The 15,814-nt window shown below is 50.0% G+C and overlaps 1 protein-coding gene across 6 annotated transcripts in view; it reads right to left on the bottom strand.

Moving 5' to 3' along the window:
* DIAPH2 (diaphanous related formin 2) overlaps positions 1-15,814 on the bottom strand; it is a 1,791,241-nt gene that overhangs the window by 1,385,199 nt on the left and 390,228 nt on the right. The gene's annotated exons all lie outside the window — the stretch shown is intronic.

Genomic DNA, 15,814 nt, shown 5'->3' with positions numbered 1-15,814 from the left:
TCCTGCTGACCCCAGATAAGCTGGGCAATCACTGACTATAGGTGTATCCTGCTGACCCCAGATAAGCTGGGCAATCACTGACTATAGGTATATCCTGCTGACCCCAGATAAGCTGGGCAATCACTGACTATAAGTGTATCCTGCTGACCTCAGATAAGCTGGGCAATCACTGACTATAGGTATATCCTGCTGACCCCAGATAAGCTGGGCAATCACTGACTATAGGTGTATCCTGCTGACCCCAGATAAGCTGAGCAATCACTGACTATAGATGTATCCTGCTGACCCCAGATAAGCTGGGAAATCGCTGACTATAGGTGTATCCTGCTGACCCCAGATAAGCTGGGCAATCACTAACTATAGGTGTATCCTGCTGACACTGGGAAAGCTGGGCAATCACTGACTATAGGTGTATCCTGCTGACACTGGGAAAGCTGGGCAATCACTGACAATAGGTGTATCCTGCTGACCCCGGATAAGATGGGCAGTCGCTGACTATAGGTGTATCCTGCTGACCCCAGATAAGCTGGGCAATCGCTGACTATAGGTGTATCCTGCTGACCCCAGATAAGCTGGGCAATCACTGACTATAGGTGTATCCTGCTGACCCCAGATAAGCTGGGCAATCGCTGACTATAGGTGTATCCTGCTGACCCCAGATAAGCTGGGCAATCACTGACTATAGGTGTATCCTGCTGACCCCGGGTAAGCAGGGCAATCGCTGACTATAGGTGTATCCTGCTGACCCCAGATAAGCTGGGAAATCACTGACTATAGGTGCATCCTGCTGACCCCAGATAAGCTGGGCAATCACTGACTATAGGTGTATGCTGCTGACCCCAGATAAGCTGGGCAATCACTGACTATAGGTGTATCCTGCTGACACTGGGAAAGCTGGGCAATCACTGACTATAGGTGTATCCTGCTGACCCCGGGTAAGCTGGGCAATCACTGACTATAGGTGTATCCTGCTGACCCCAGATAAGCTGGGCAATCGCTGACTATAGGTGTATCCTGCTGACCCCAGATAAGCTGGGCAATCACTGACTATAGGTGTATCCTGCTGACCCCAGATAAGCTGGGCAATCACTGACTATAGGTGTATCCTGCTGACCCCAGATAAGCTGGGCAATCACTGACTATAGGTGTAGCCTGCTGACCCCAGATAAGCTGGGCAATCACTGACTATAAGTGTATCCTGCTGACCCCAGATAAGATGGGCAGTCGCTGACTATAGGTGTATCCTGCTGACCCCAGATAAGCTGGGCAATCACTGACTATAAGTGTATCCTGCTGACCCCAGATAAGCTGGGCAATCACTGACTATAGGTGTATCCTGCTGACCCCAGATAAGCTGGGCAATCACTGACTATAGATGTATCCTGCTGACCCCAGATAAGCTGGGCAATCACTGACTATAGGTGTATCCTGCTGACCCAAGATAAGCTGGGCAATCACTGACTATAGGTGTATTCTGCTGACCCCAGATAAGCTGGGCAATCGCTGACTATAGGTGTATCCTGCTGACCCCAGATAAGCTAAGCAATCACTGACTATAGATGTATCCTGCTGACCCCAGATAAGCTGGGCAATCACTGACTATAGATGTATCCTGCTGACCCCAGATAAGCTGGGCAATCGCTGACTATAGGTGTATCCTGCTGACCCCAGATAAGCTGGGAAATCGCTGACTATAGGTGTATCCTGTTGATCCCAGATAAGCTGGGCAATCGCTGACTATAGGTGTATCCTGCTGACCCCAGATAAGCTGGGAAATCGCTGACTATAGGTGTATCCTGCTGACCCCAGATAAGCTGAGCAATCGCTGACTATAGGTGTATCCTGCTGACCCCAGATAAGCTAAGCAATCACTGACTATAGATGTATCCTGCTGACCCCAGATAAGCTGGGAAATCGCTGACTATAGGTGTATCCTGCTGACCCCAGATAAGCTGAGCAATCACTGACTATAGGTGTATCCTGCTGACCCCAGATAAGCTGGGAAATCGCTGACTATAGGTGTATCCTGCTGACCCCAGATAAGCTGAGCAATCGCTGACTATAGGTGTATCCTGCTGAACCCAGATAAGCTGGGCAATCACTGACTATAGGTGTATCCTGCTGACCCCAGGTAAGCTGAGCAATCGCTGACTATAGGTGTATCCTGCTGACCCCAGATAAGCTGGGCAATCACTGACTATAGGTGTATCCTGCTGACCCCAGATAAGCTGAGCAATCACTGACTATAGGTGTATCCTGCTGACCCCAGATAAGCTGGGCAATCGCTGACTATAGGTGTATCCTGCTGACCCAAGATAAGCTGAGCAATCACTGACTATAGGTGTATCCTGCTGACCCAAGATAAGCTGAGCAATCACTGACTATAGGTGTATCCTGCTGACCCCAGATAAGCTGAGCAATCACTGACTATAGGTGTATCCTGCTGACCCCAGATAAGCTGAGCAATCACTGACTATAGGTGTATCCCGCTGACCCCAGATAAGCTGAGCAATCACTGACTATAGGTGCATCCTGCTGACCCAAGATAAGCTGAGCAATCACTGACTATAGGTGTATCCTGCTGACCCCAGAAAAGCTGGGCAATCACTGACTATAGGTGTATCCTGCTGACCCAAGATAAGCTGAGCAATCACTGACTATAGGTGTATCCTGCTGACCCCAGAAAAGCTGGGCAATCACTGACTATAGGTGCATCCTGCTGACCCAAGATAAGCTGAGCAATCACTGACTATAGGTGTATCCTGCTGACCCCAGGTAAGCTGAGCAATCGCTGACTATAGGTGTATCCTGCTGACCCCAGATAAGCTGGGCAATCACTGACTATAGGTGCATCCTGCTGACCCAAGATAAGCTGAGCAATCACTGACTATAGGTGTATCCTGCTGACCCCAGGTAAGCTGAGCAATCGCTGACTATAGGTGTATCCTGCTGACCCCAGATAAGATGGGCAATCACTGACTATAGGTGCATCCTGCTGACCCAAGATAAGCTGAGCAATCACTGACTATAGGTGTATCCTGCTGACCCCAGGTAAGCTGAGCAATCGCTGACTATAGGTGTATCCTGCTGACCCCAGATAAGATGGGCAATCACTGACTATAGGTGCATCCTGCTGACCCCAGATAAGCTGGGCAATCACTGACTATAGGTGTATTCTGCTGACCCCAGATAAGATGGGCAATCACTGACTATAGGTGCATCCTGCTGACCCCGGATAAGCTGAGCAATCACTGACTATAGGTGTATCCTGCTGACCCCAGAAAAGCTGGGCAATCACTGACTATAGGTGTATCCTGCTGACCCAAGATAAGCTGAGCAATCACTGACTATAGGTGTATCCTGCTGACCCCAGATAAGCTGGGCAATCGCTGACTATAGGTGTATCCTGCTGACCCCAGATAAGCTGGGCAATCACTGACTATAGGTGTATCCTGCTGACCCCAGATAAGCTGGGCAATCACTGACTATAGGTGCATCCTGCTGACCCCAGATAAGCTGGGCAATCACTGACTATAGGTGTATCCTGCTGACCCCAGATAAGCTGGGCAATCACTGACTACAGGTGTATCCTGCTGACCCCAGATAAGCTGGGCAATCACTGACTGAAGGTGTATCCTGCTGACCCCAGATAAGCTGGGCAATCACTGACTATAGGTGCATCCTGCTGACCCCAGATAAGCTGAGCAATCACTGACTATAAGTGCATCCTGCTGACCCCAGATAAGCTGGGCAATCACTGACTATAAGTTTATCCTGTTGATCCCAGATAAAATGGGCAATCACTGACTATAAGTGTATCCTGTTGATCCCAGATAAGATGGGCAATCGCTGACTATAGGTGTATCCTGCTGACCCCAGATAAGCTGGGAAATCACTGACTATAGGTGTATCCTGCTGACCCCAGATAAGCTGGGCAATCACTGACTATAAGTGTATCCTGCTGACCCCGGGTAAGCTGGGCAATCACTGACTATAAGTGTATCCTGTTGATCCCAGATAAAATGGGCAATCACTGACTATAGGTGTATCCTGTTGACCCCAGATAAGCTGGGCAATCACTGACTATAGGTGTATCCTGCTGATCCCGGGTAAGCTGGGCAATCACTGACTATAGGTGTATCCTGCTGACCCCAGATAAGCTGGGCAATCACTGACTATAGGTGTATCCTGCTGACCCCAGATAAGCTGGGCAATCACTGACTATAAGTGTATCCTGCTGACCCCGGGTAAGCTAGGCAATCACTGACTATAGGTGCATCCTGCTGACCCCAGATAAGCTGGGCAATCACTGACTATAGGTGTATCCTGCTGACCCCAGATAAGCTGGGCAATCACTGACTATAGGTGTATCCTGCTGACCCCGGGTAAGCTGGGCAATCACTGACTATAGGTGTATCCTGCTGACCCCAGATAAGCTGGGCAATCACTGACTATAGGTGTATCCTGCTGACCCCAGATAAGCTGAGCAATCACTGACTATAAGTGTATCCTGTTGATCCCAGATAAGCTGGGCAATCACTGACTATAAGTGTATCCTGCTGACCCCAGATAAGCTGGGCAATCACTGACTATAAGTGTATCCTGTTGATCCCAGATAAGCTGGGCAATCACTGACTATAGGTGTATCCTGCTGACCCCAGATAAGCTGGGCAATCACTGACTATAGGTGTATCCTGCTGACCCCAGATAAGCTGGGCAATCACTGACTATAGGTGTATCCTGCTGACCCCAGATAAGCTGGGCAATCACTGACTATAAGTGTATCCTGCTGACCCCGGGTAAGCTGGGCAATCACTGACTATAGGTGTATCCTGATGACCCCAGATAAGCTGGGCAATCACTGACTATAAGTGTATCCTGCTGACCCCAGATAAGCTGGGCAATCACTGACTATAGGTGTATCCTGCTGACCCCGGGTAAGCTGGGCAATCACTGACTATAGGTGCATCCTGCTGACCCCAGATAAGCTGGGCAATCGCTGACTATAGGTGCATCCTGCTGACCCCAGATAAGCTGGGCAATCACTGACTATAGGTGTATCCTGTTGACCCCGGGTAAGCTGGGCAATCACTGACTATAAGTGTATCCTGCTGACCCCAGATAAGCTGGGCAATCACTGACTATAAGTGTATCCTGCTGACCCCGGGTAAGCTGGGCAATCACTGACTATAGGTGTATCCTGCTGACCCCGGGTAAGCTGGGCAATCACTGACTATAGGTGCATCCTGCTGACCCCAGATAAGATGGGCAATCACTGACTATAGGTGTATCCTGCTGACCCCAGATAAGCTGGGCAATCACTGACTATAGGTGCATCCTGCTGACCCCAGATAAGCTGGGCAATTACTGACTATAGGTGCATCCTGCTGACCCCAGATAAGATGAGCAATCGCTGACTATAGGTGTATCCTGCTGACCCCAGATAAGCTGGGCAATCACTGACTATAGGTGTATCCTGTTGATCCCAGATAAGCTGAGCAATCACTGGCTATAGGTGTATCCTGCTGACCCCAGATAAGATGGGCAATCACTGGCTATAGGTGTATCCCGCTGACCCCAGATAAGCTGGGCAATCGCTGACTATAGGTGTATCCTGCTGACCCCAGATAAGCTGGGCAATCACTGACTATAAGTGTATCCTGCTGACCCCGGGTAAGCTGGGCAATCACTGACTATAGGTGTATCCTGCTGACCCCAGATAAGCTGGGCAATCACTGACTATAGGTGTATCCTGCTGACACTGGGAAAGCTGGGCAATCACTGACTATAGGTGTATCCTGCTGACCCCAGATAAGCTGGGCAATCACTGACTATAGGTGTATCCTGCTGACCCCAGATAAGCTGGGCAATCACTGACTATAGGTGTATCCTGCTGACCCCGGGTAAGCTGGGCAATCACTGACTATAGGTGTATCCTGCTGACCCCAGATAAGCTGGGCAATCACTGACTATAGGTGTATCCTGCTGACCCCAGATAACCTGGGCAATCACTGACTATAGGTGTATCCTGCTGACCCCGGGTAAGCTGGGCAATCACTGACTATAGGTGTATCCTGCTGACACTGGGAAAGCTGGGCAATCACTGACTATAGGTGTATCCTGTTGACCCCAGATAAGCTGGGCAATCACTGACTATAAGTGTATCCTGCTGACCCCGGGTAAGCTGGGCAATCACTGACTATAGGTGCATCCTGCTGACCCCAGATAAGCTGGGCAATCACTGACTATAGGTGTATCCTGCTGACCCCGGGTAAGATGGGCAATCACTGACTATAGGTGTATCCTGCTGACCCCAGATAAGCTGGGCAATCACTGACTATAGGTGTATCCTGCTGATCCCGGGTAAGCTGGGCAATTGCTGACTATAGGTGTATCCTGCTGACCCCGGGTAAGCTGGGCAATCATTGACTATAGGTGTATCCTGCTGACCCCAGATAAGCTGGGCAATCACTGACTATAAGTGTATCCTGCTGACCCCGGGTAAGCTGGGCAATCACTGACTATAAGTGAATCCTGCTGACCCCAGATAAGCTGGGCAATCACTGACTATAGGTGCATCCTGCTGACCCCAGATAAGCTGGGCAATCACTGACTATAGGTGTATCCTGCTGACCCCAGATAAGCTGGGCAATCACTGACTATAGGTGTATCCTGCTGACCCCGGGTAAGCTGGGCAATCACTGGCTATAGGTGTATCCTGCTGACCCCAGATAAGCTGGGCAATCACTGACTATAAGTGTATCCTGTTGATCCCAGATAAGCTGGGCAATCACTGACTATAGGTGTATCCTGCTGACCCCAGATAAGCTGGGCAATCACTGACTATAGGTGTATCCTGCTGACCCCAGATAAGCTGGGCAATCACTGACTATAGGTGTATCCTGCTGACCCCAGATAAGCTGGGCAATCACTGACTATAAGTGTATCCTGCTGACCCCGGGTAAGCTGGGCAATCACTGACTATAGGTGTATCCTGATGACCCCAGATAAGCTGGGCAATCACTGACTATAAGTGTATCCTGCTGACCCCAGATAAGCTGGGCAATCACTGACTATAGGTGTATCCTGCTGACACTGGGAAAGCTGGGCAATCACTGACTGTAAGTGTATCCTGCTGACCCCGGGTAAGCTGGGCAATCACTGACTATAGGTGCATCCTGCTGACCCCAGATAAGCTGGGCAATCGCTGACTATAGGTGCATCCTGCTGACCCCAGATAAGCTGGGCAATCACTGACTATAGGTGTATCCTGTTGACCCCAGATAAGCTGGGCAATCACTGACTATAAGTGTATCCTGCTGACCCCAGATAAGCTGGGCAATCACTGACTATAAGTGTATCCTGCTGACCCCGGGTAAGCTGGGCAATCACTGACTATAGGTGTATCCTGCTGACCCCGGGTAAGCTGGGCAATCACTGACTATAGGTGCATCCTGCTGACCCCAGATAAGATGGGCAATCACTGACTATAGGTGTATCCTGCTGACCCCAGATAAGCTGGGCAATCACTGACTATAGGTGCATCCTGCTGACCCCAGATAAGCTGGGCAATTACTGACTATAGGTGCATCCTGCTGACCCCAGATAAGATGGGCAATCGCTGACTATAGGTGTATCCTGCTGACCCCAGATAAGCTGGGCAATCACTGACTATAGGTGTATCCTGTTGATCCCAGATAAGCTGAGCAATCACTGGCTATAGGTGTATCCTGCTGACCCCAGATAAGATGGGCAATCACTGACTATAGGTGTATCCTGCTGACCCCGGGTAAGCTGGGCAATCACTGACTATAGGTGTATCCTGCTGACCCCAGATAAGATGGGCAATCACTGGCTATAGGTGTATCCCGCTGACCCCAGATAAGCTGGGCAATCGCTGACTATAGGTGTATCCTGCTGACCCCAGATAAGCTGGGCAATCACTGACTATAAGTGTATCCTGCTGACCCCGGGTAAGCTGGGCAATCACTGACTATAGGTGTATCCTGCTGACCCCAGATAAGCTGGGCAATCACTGACTATAGGTGTATCCTGCTGACACTGGGAAAGCTGGGCAATCACTGACTATAGGTGTATCCTGCTGACCCCAGATAAGCTGGGCAATCACTGACTATAGGTGTATCCTGCTGACCCCAGATAAGCTGGGCAATCACTGACTATAGGTGTATCCTGCTGACCCCGGGTAAGCTGGGCAATCACTGACTATAGGTGTATCCTGCTGACCCCAGATAAGCTGGGCAATCACTGACTATAGGTGTATCCTGCTGACCCCAGATAACCTGGGCAATCACTGACTATAGGTGTATCCTGCTGACCCCGGGTAAGCTGGGCAATCACTGACTATAGGTGTATCCTGCTGACACTGGGAAAGCTGGGCAATCACTGACTATAGGTGTATCCTGTTGACCCAAGATAAGCTGGGCAATCACTGACTATAAGTGTATCCTGCTGACCCCGGGTAAGCTGGGCAATCACTGACTATAGGTGCATCCTGCTGACCCCAGATAAGCTGGGCAATCACTGACTATAGGTGTATCCTGCTGACCCCGGGTAAGATGGGCAATCACTTACTATAAGTGTATCCTGCTGACCCCCAAATAAGCTGGGCAATCACTGACTATAGGTGTATCCTGCTGACCCCGGGTAAGATGGGCAATCACTTACTATAGGTGTATCCTGCTGACCCCAGATAAGCTGGGCAATCACTGACTATAGGTGTATCCTGCTGACCCCAGATAAGCTGGGCAATCACTGACTATAGGTGTATCCTGCTGACCCCGGGTAAGATGGGCAATCACTTACTATAGGTGTATCCTGCTGACCCCAGATAAGATGGGCAATCACTGACTATAGGTGTATCCTGCTGACCCCGGGTAAGCTGAGCAATCACTGACTATAGGTGTATCCTGCTGACCCCGGATAAGATGGGCAATCACTGACTATAAGTTTATCCTGTTGATCCCAGATAAAATGGGCAATCACTGACTATAGGTGTATCCTGTTGATCCCAGATAAGATGGGCAATCGCTGACTATAAGTGTATCCTGCTGACCCCAGATAAGCTGGGCAATCACTGACTATAGGTGTATCCTGTTGATCCCAGATAAGATGGGCAATCGCTGACTATAGGTGTATCCTGCTGACCCCAGATAAGATGGGCAATCACTGACTATAGGTGTATCCTGCTGACCCCAGATAAGCTGGGAAATCACTGACTATAGGTGTATCCTGCTGACCCCGGGTAAGCTGGGCAATCACTGACTATAAGTGTATCCTGTTGATCCCAGATAAACTGAGCAATCACTGGCTATAGGTGTATCCTGCTGACCCCAGATAAGCTGGGCAATCGCTGACTATAGGTGTATCCTGCTGACCCCAGATAAGCTGGGAAATCACTGACTATAGGTGTATCCTGCTGACCCCGGGTAAGCTGGGCAATCACTGACTATAAGTGTATCCTGTTGATCCCAGATAAGCTGAGCAATCACTGGCTATAGGTGTATCCTGCTGACCCCAGATAAGCTGGGCAATCACTGACTATAGGTGTATCCTGCTGACCCCGGGTAAGCTGGGCAATCACTGATTATAAGTGTATCCTGCTGACCCCAGATAAGCTGGGCAATCACTGACTATAAGTGTATCCTGCTGACCCCGTGTAAGCTGGGCAATCACTGACTATAGGTGCATCCTGCTGACCCCAGATAAGCTGGGCAATCGCTGACTATAAGTGTATCCTGCTGACCCCGGGTAAGCTGGGCAATCACTGACTATAGGTGTATCCTGCTGACCCCAGATAAGCTGGGCAATCACTGACTATAGGTGTATCCTGCTGACACTGGGAAAGCTGGGCAATCACTGACTATAGGTGTATCCTGCTGACCCCGGGTAAGCTGGGCAATCACTGACTATAAGTGTATCCTGCTGACCCCGGGTAAGCTGGGCAATCACTGACTATAGGTGCATCCTGCTGACCCCAGATAAGCTGGGCAATCGCTGACTATAAGTGTATCCTGCTGACCCCGGGTAAGCTGGGCAATCACTGACTATAGGTGCATCCTGCTGACCCCAGATAAGCTGGGCAATCGCTGACTATAAGTGTATCCTGCTGACCCCGGGTAAGCTGGGCAATCACTGACTATAGGTGTATCCTGCTGACCCCGTGTAAGCTGGGCAATCACTGACTATAAGTGTATCCTGCTGACCCCGTGTAAGCTGGGCAATCATTGACTATAGGTGTATCCTGCTGACCCCGGGTAAGCTGGGCAATCACTGACTATAGGTGTATCCTGCTGACCCCGGGTAAGCTGGGCAATCACTGACTATAGGTGTATCCTGCTGACCCCGTGTAAGCTGGGCAATCGCTGACTATAAGTGTATCCTGCTGAGCCCAGATAAGCTGGGCAATCACTGACTATAAGTGTATCCTGCTGAGCCCAGATAAGCTGGGCAATCACTGACTATAGGTGCATCCTGCTGACCCCAGGTAAGCTGGGCAATCGCTGACTATAAGTGTATCCTGCTGACCCCGGGTAAGCTGGGCAATCACTGACTATAGGTGCATCCTGCTGACCCCAGGTAAGCTGGGCAATCGCTGACTATAAGTGTATCCTGCTGAGCCCAGATAAGCTGGGCAATCACTGACTATAGGTGCATCCTGCTGACCCCAGGTAAGCTGGGCAATCGCTGACTATAAGTGTATCCTGCTGACCCCGGGTAAGCTGGGCAATCACTGACTATAGGTGTATCCTGCTGACCCCAGATAAGCTGGGCAATCACTGACTATAGGTGTATCCTGCTGACCCCAGATAAGCTGAGCAATCACTGACTATAGGTGTATCCTGCTGACCCCAGATAAGCTGGGCAATCACTGACTATAGGTGTATCCTGCTGACCCCAGATAAGCTGGGCAATCACTGACTATAGGTGTATCCTGCTGACCCCAGATAAGCTGGGCAATCACTGACTATAGGTGTATCCTGCTGACCCCAGATAAGCTGGGCAATCACTGACTATAGGTGTATCCTGCTGACCCCAGATAAGCTGGGCAATCACTGACTATAGGTGTATCCTGCTGACCCCAGATAAGCTGGGCAATCACTGACTATAGGTGTATCCTGCTGACCCCAGATAAGATGGGCAATCACTGACTATAGGTGTATCCTGCTGACCCCAGATAAGCTGGGCAATCACTGACTATAGGTGTATCCTGCTGACCCCAGATAAGCTGAGCAATCACTGACTATAGGTGTATCCTGCTGACCCCAGATAAGCTGGGCAATCACTGACTAGAGATGTATCCTGCTGACCCCAGATAAGCTGAGCAATCACTGACTATAGGTGTATCCTGCTGACCCCGGGTAAGCTGGGCAATCACTGACTATAGGTGTATCCTGCTGACCCCAGATAAGCTGAGCAATCACTGACTATAGGTGTATCCTGCTGACCCCAGATAAGCTGGGCAATCACTGACTATAGGTGTATCCTGCTGACCCCAGATAAGATGGGCAATCACTGACTATAGGTGTATCCTGCTGACCCCGGATAAGATGGGCAATCACTGACTATAGGTGTATCCTGCTGACCCCGGGTAAGCTGAGCAATCACTGACTATAGGTGTATCCTGCTGACCCCGGATAAGATGGGCAATCACTGACTATAGGTGTATCCTGCTGACCCCGGATAAGCTGAGCAATCACTGACTATAAGTGTATCCTGCTGACCCCAGATAAGCTGGGCAATCACTGACTATAGGTATATCCTGCTGACCCCAGATAAGCTGAGCAATCACTGACTATAGGTGTATCCTGCTGACCCCGGGTAAGCTGGGCAATCACTGACTATAGGTGTATATTGCTGACCCCAGATAAGCTGGGCAATCACTGACTATAGGTGTATCCTGCTGAACCCAGATAAGCTGGGCAATCACTGACTATAGGTGTATCCCGCTGACCCCAGATAAGCTGAGCAATCACTGACTATAGGTGTATCCTACTGACCCCAGATAAGCTGGGCAATCACTGACTATAGGTGTATCCTGCTGACCCCAGATAAGCTGGGCAATCGCTGACTATAGGTGTATCCTGCTGACCCCGGGTAAGATGGGCAATCACTGACTATAAGTGTATCCTGCTGACCCCAGATAAGCTGGGCAATCACTGACTATAGGTGTATCCTGCTGACCCCGGGTAAGCTGGGCAATCACTGACTATAGGTGTATCCTGCTGACCCCGGGTAAGCTGGGCAATCACTGACTATAGGTGTATATTGCTGACCCCAGATAAGCTGGGCAATCACTGACTATAGGTGTATCCTGCTGACCCCGGAAAAGATGGGCAATCACTGACTATAGGTGTATCCTGCTGACCCCAGATAAGCTGAGCAATCACTGACTATAGGTGTATCCTGCTGACCCCAGATAAGCTGAGCAATCACTGACTATAGGTGTATCCTGCTGACCCCAGATAAGCTGGGCAATCACTGACTATAAGTGTATCCTGCTGACCCCAGATAAGCTGGGCAATCACTGACTATAGGTGTATCCTGCTGACCCCAGATAAGCTGAGCAATCACTGACTATAGGTGTATCCTGCTGACCCCGGATAAGATGGGCAATCACTGACTATATGTGTATCCTGCTGACCCCAGATAAGCTGGGCAATCACTGACTATAGGTGTATCCTGCTGACCCCAGATAAGCTGAGCAATCACTGACTATAGGTGTATCCTGCTGACCCCGGATAAGCTGGGCAATCACTGACTATAGGTGTATCCTGCTGACCCCGGATAAGATGGGCAGTCGCTGACTATAGGTGTATCCTGCTGACCCCAGATAAGATGGGCAATCACTGACTATAGGTGTATCCTGCTGACCCCGGATAGGCTGGGCAATCACTGACTATAGGTGTATCCTGCTGACCCCGGATAAGCTGGGCAATCACTGACTATAAGTGTATCCTGCTTACCCCAGATAAGCTGGGCAATCACTGACTATAGATGTATCCTGCTGACCCCAGATAAGCTGGGCAATCACTGACTATAGGTGTATCCTGCTGACCCCAGATAAGCTGGGCAATCACTGACTATAGGTGTATCCTGCTGACCCCAGATAAGCTGGGCAATCACTGACTATAGGTGTATCCTGCTGACCCCAGATAAGCTGAGCAATCACTGACTATAGGTGTATCCTGCTGACCCCGGATAAGCTGGGCAATCACTGACTATAGGTGTATCCTGCTGACCCCGGATAAGATGGGCAGTCGCTGACTATAGGTGTATCCTGCTGACCCCAGATAAGATGGGCAATCACTGACTATAGGTGTATCCTGCTGACCCCGGATAGGCTGGGCAATCACTGACTATAGGTGTATCCTGCTGACCCCGGATAAGCTGGGCAATCACTGACTATAAGTGTATCCTGCTTACCCCAGATAAGCTGAGCAATCACTGACTATAGGTGTATCCTGCTGACCCCGGATAGGCTGGGCAATCACTGACTATAGGTGTATCCTGCTGACCCCGGATAGGCTGGGCAATCACTGACTATAGGTGTATCCTGCTGACCCCAGATAAGCTGGGCAATCACTGACTATAAGTGTATCCTGCTTACCCCAGATAAGCTGAGCAATCACTGACTATAAGTGTATCCTGCTGACCCCGGATAGGCTGGGCAATCACTGACTATAAGTGTATCCTGCTGACCCCAGATAAGTTGAGCAATCACTGACTATAAGTGTATCCTGCTGACCCCAGATAAGCTGGGCAATCGCTGACTATAGGTGTATCCTGCTGACCTCAGATAAGCTGGGCAATCACTGACTATAGGTGTATCCTGCTGACCCCAGATAAGATGGGCAATCACTGACTATAGGTGTATCCTGCTGACCCCAGATAAGCTGGGCAATCACTGACTATAGGTGTATCCTGCTGACCCCAGATAAGATGGGCAATCACTGACTATAGGTGTATCCTGCTGACCTCAGATAAGCTGGGCAATCACTGACTATAGGTGTATCCTGCTGACCCCAGATAAGCTGGGCAATCACTGACTATAGGTGTATCCTGCTGACCCCAGATAAGCTGGGCAATCACTGACTATAGGTGTATCCTGCTGACCCCGGATAAGATGGGCAATCACTGACTATAGGTGTATCCTGCTGACCCCGGATAGGCTGGGCAATCACTGACTATAGGTGTATCCTGCTGACCCCGGATAAGATGGGCAGTCGCTGACTATAGGTGTATCCTGCTGACCCCAGATAAGATGGGCAATCACTGACTATAGGTGTATCCTGCTGACCCCGGATAGGCTGGGCAATCACTGACTGACTATAGGTGTATCCTGCTGACCCCGGATAAGCTGGGCAATCACTGACTATAAGTGTATCCTGCTTACCCCAGATAAGCTGGGCAATCACTGACTATAGGTGTATCCTGCTGACCCCGGATAAGCTGGGCAATCACTGACTATAAGTGTATCCTGCTTACCCCAGATAAGCTGAGCAATCACTGACTATAGGTGTATCCTGCTGACCCCGGATAAGTTGAGCAATCACTGACTATAGGTGTATCCTGCTGACCCCGGATAAGCTGGGCAATCACTGACTATAAGTGTATCCTGCTGACCCCAGATAAGATGGGCAATCACTGACTATAGGTGTATCCTGCTGACCCCGGATAGGCTGGGCAATCACTGACTGACTATAGGTGTATCCTGCTGACCCCGGATAAGCTGGGCAATCACTGACTATAAGTGTATCCTGCTGACCCCAGATAAGCTGGGCAATCGCTGACTATAGGTGTATCCTGCTGACCTCAGATAAGCTGGGCAATCACTGACTATAAGTGTATCCTGCTGACCCCGGGTAAGATGGGCAATCACTTACTATAAGTGTATCCTGCTGACCCCAGATAAGCTGGGCAATCACTGACTATAGGTGTATCCTGCTGACCCCAGATAAGCTGGGCAATCGCTGACTATAGGTGTATCCTGCTGACCTCAGATAAGCTGGGCAATCACTGACTATAAGTGTATCCTGCTGACCCCGGGTAAGATGGGCAATCACTTACTATAAGTGTATCCTGCTGACCCCAGATAAGCTGGGCAATCACTGACTATAGGTGTATCCTGCTGACCCCAGATAAGCTGGGCAATCGCTGACTATAGGTGTATCCTGCTGACCCCGGGTAAGCTGGGCAATCACTGACTATAGGTGTATATTGCTGACCCCAGATAAGCTGGGCAATCACTGACTATAGGTGTATCCTGCTGACCCCAGATAAGCTGAGCAATCACTGACTATAGGTGTATCCTGCTGACCCCGGATAAGATGGGCAATCACTGACTATAGGTGTATCCTGCTGACCCCGGATAGGCTGGGCAATCACTGACTATAGGTGTATCCTGCTGACCCCGGATAAGATGGGCAATCACTGACTATAGGTGTATCCTGCTGACCCCGGGTAAGATGGGCAATCACTGACTATAAGTGTATCCTGCTGACCCCAGATAAGCTGGGCAATCACTGACTATAGGTGTATCCTGCTGACCCCGGGTAAGCTGGGCAATCACTGACTATAGGTGTATATTGCTGACCCCAGATAAGCTGGGCAATCACTGACTATAGGTGTATCCTGCTGACCCCAGATAAGCTGAGCAATCACTGACTATAGGTGTATCCTGCTGACCCCGGATAAGATGGGCAATCACTGACTATAGGTGTATCCTGCTGACCCCGGATAGGCTGGGCAATCACTGACTATAGGTGTATCCTGCTGACCCCAGATAAGCTGGGCA

This window comes from Anomaloglossus baeobatrachus, chromosome 9, assembly GCF_048569485.1.
Source record: "Anomaloglossus baeobatrachus isolate aAnoBae1 chromosome 9, aAnoBae1.hap1, whole genome shotgun sequence".
NCBI lineage: Eukaryota > Metazoa > Chordata > Amphibia > Anura > Aromobatidae > Anomaloglossus > Anomaloglossus baeobatrachus.
The sequence above is the reverse complement of the archived record's forward strand: the minus strand, read 5'-3'. Positions and strand labels throughout refer to the sequence as shown.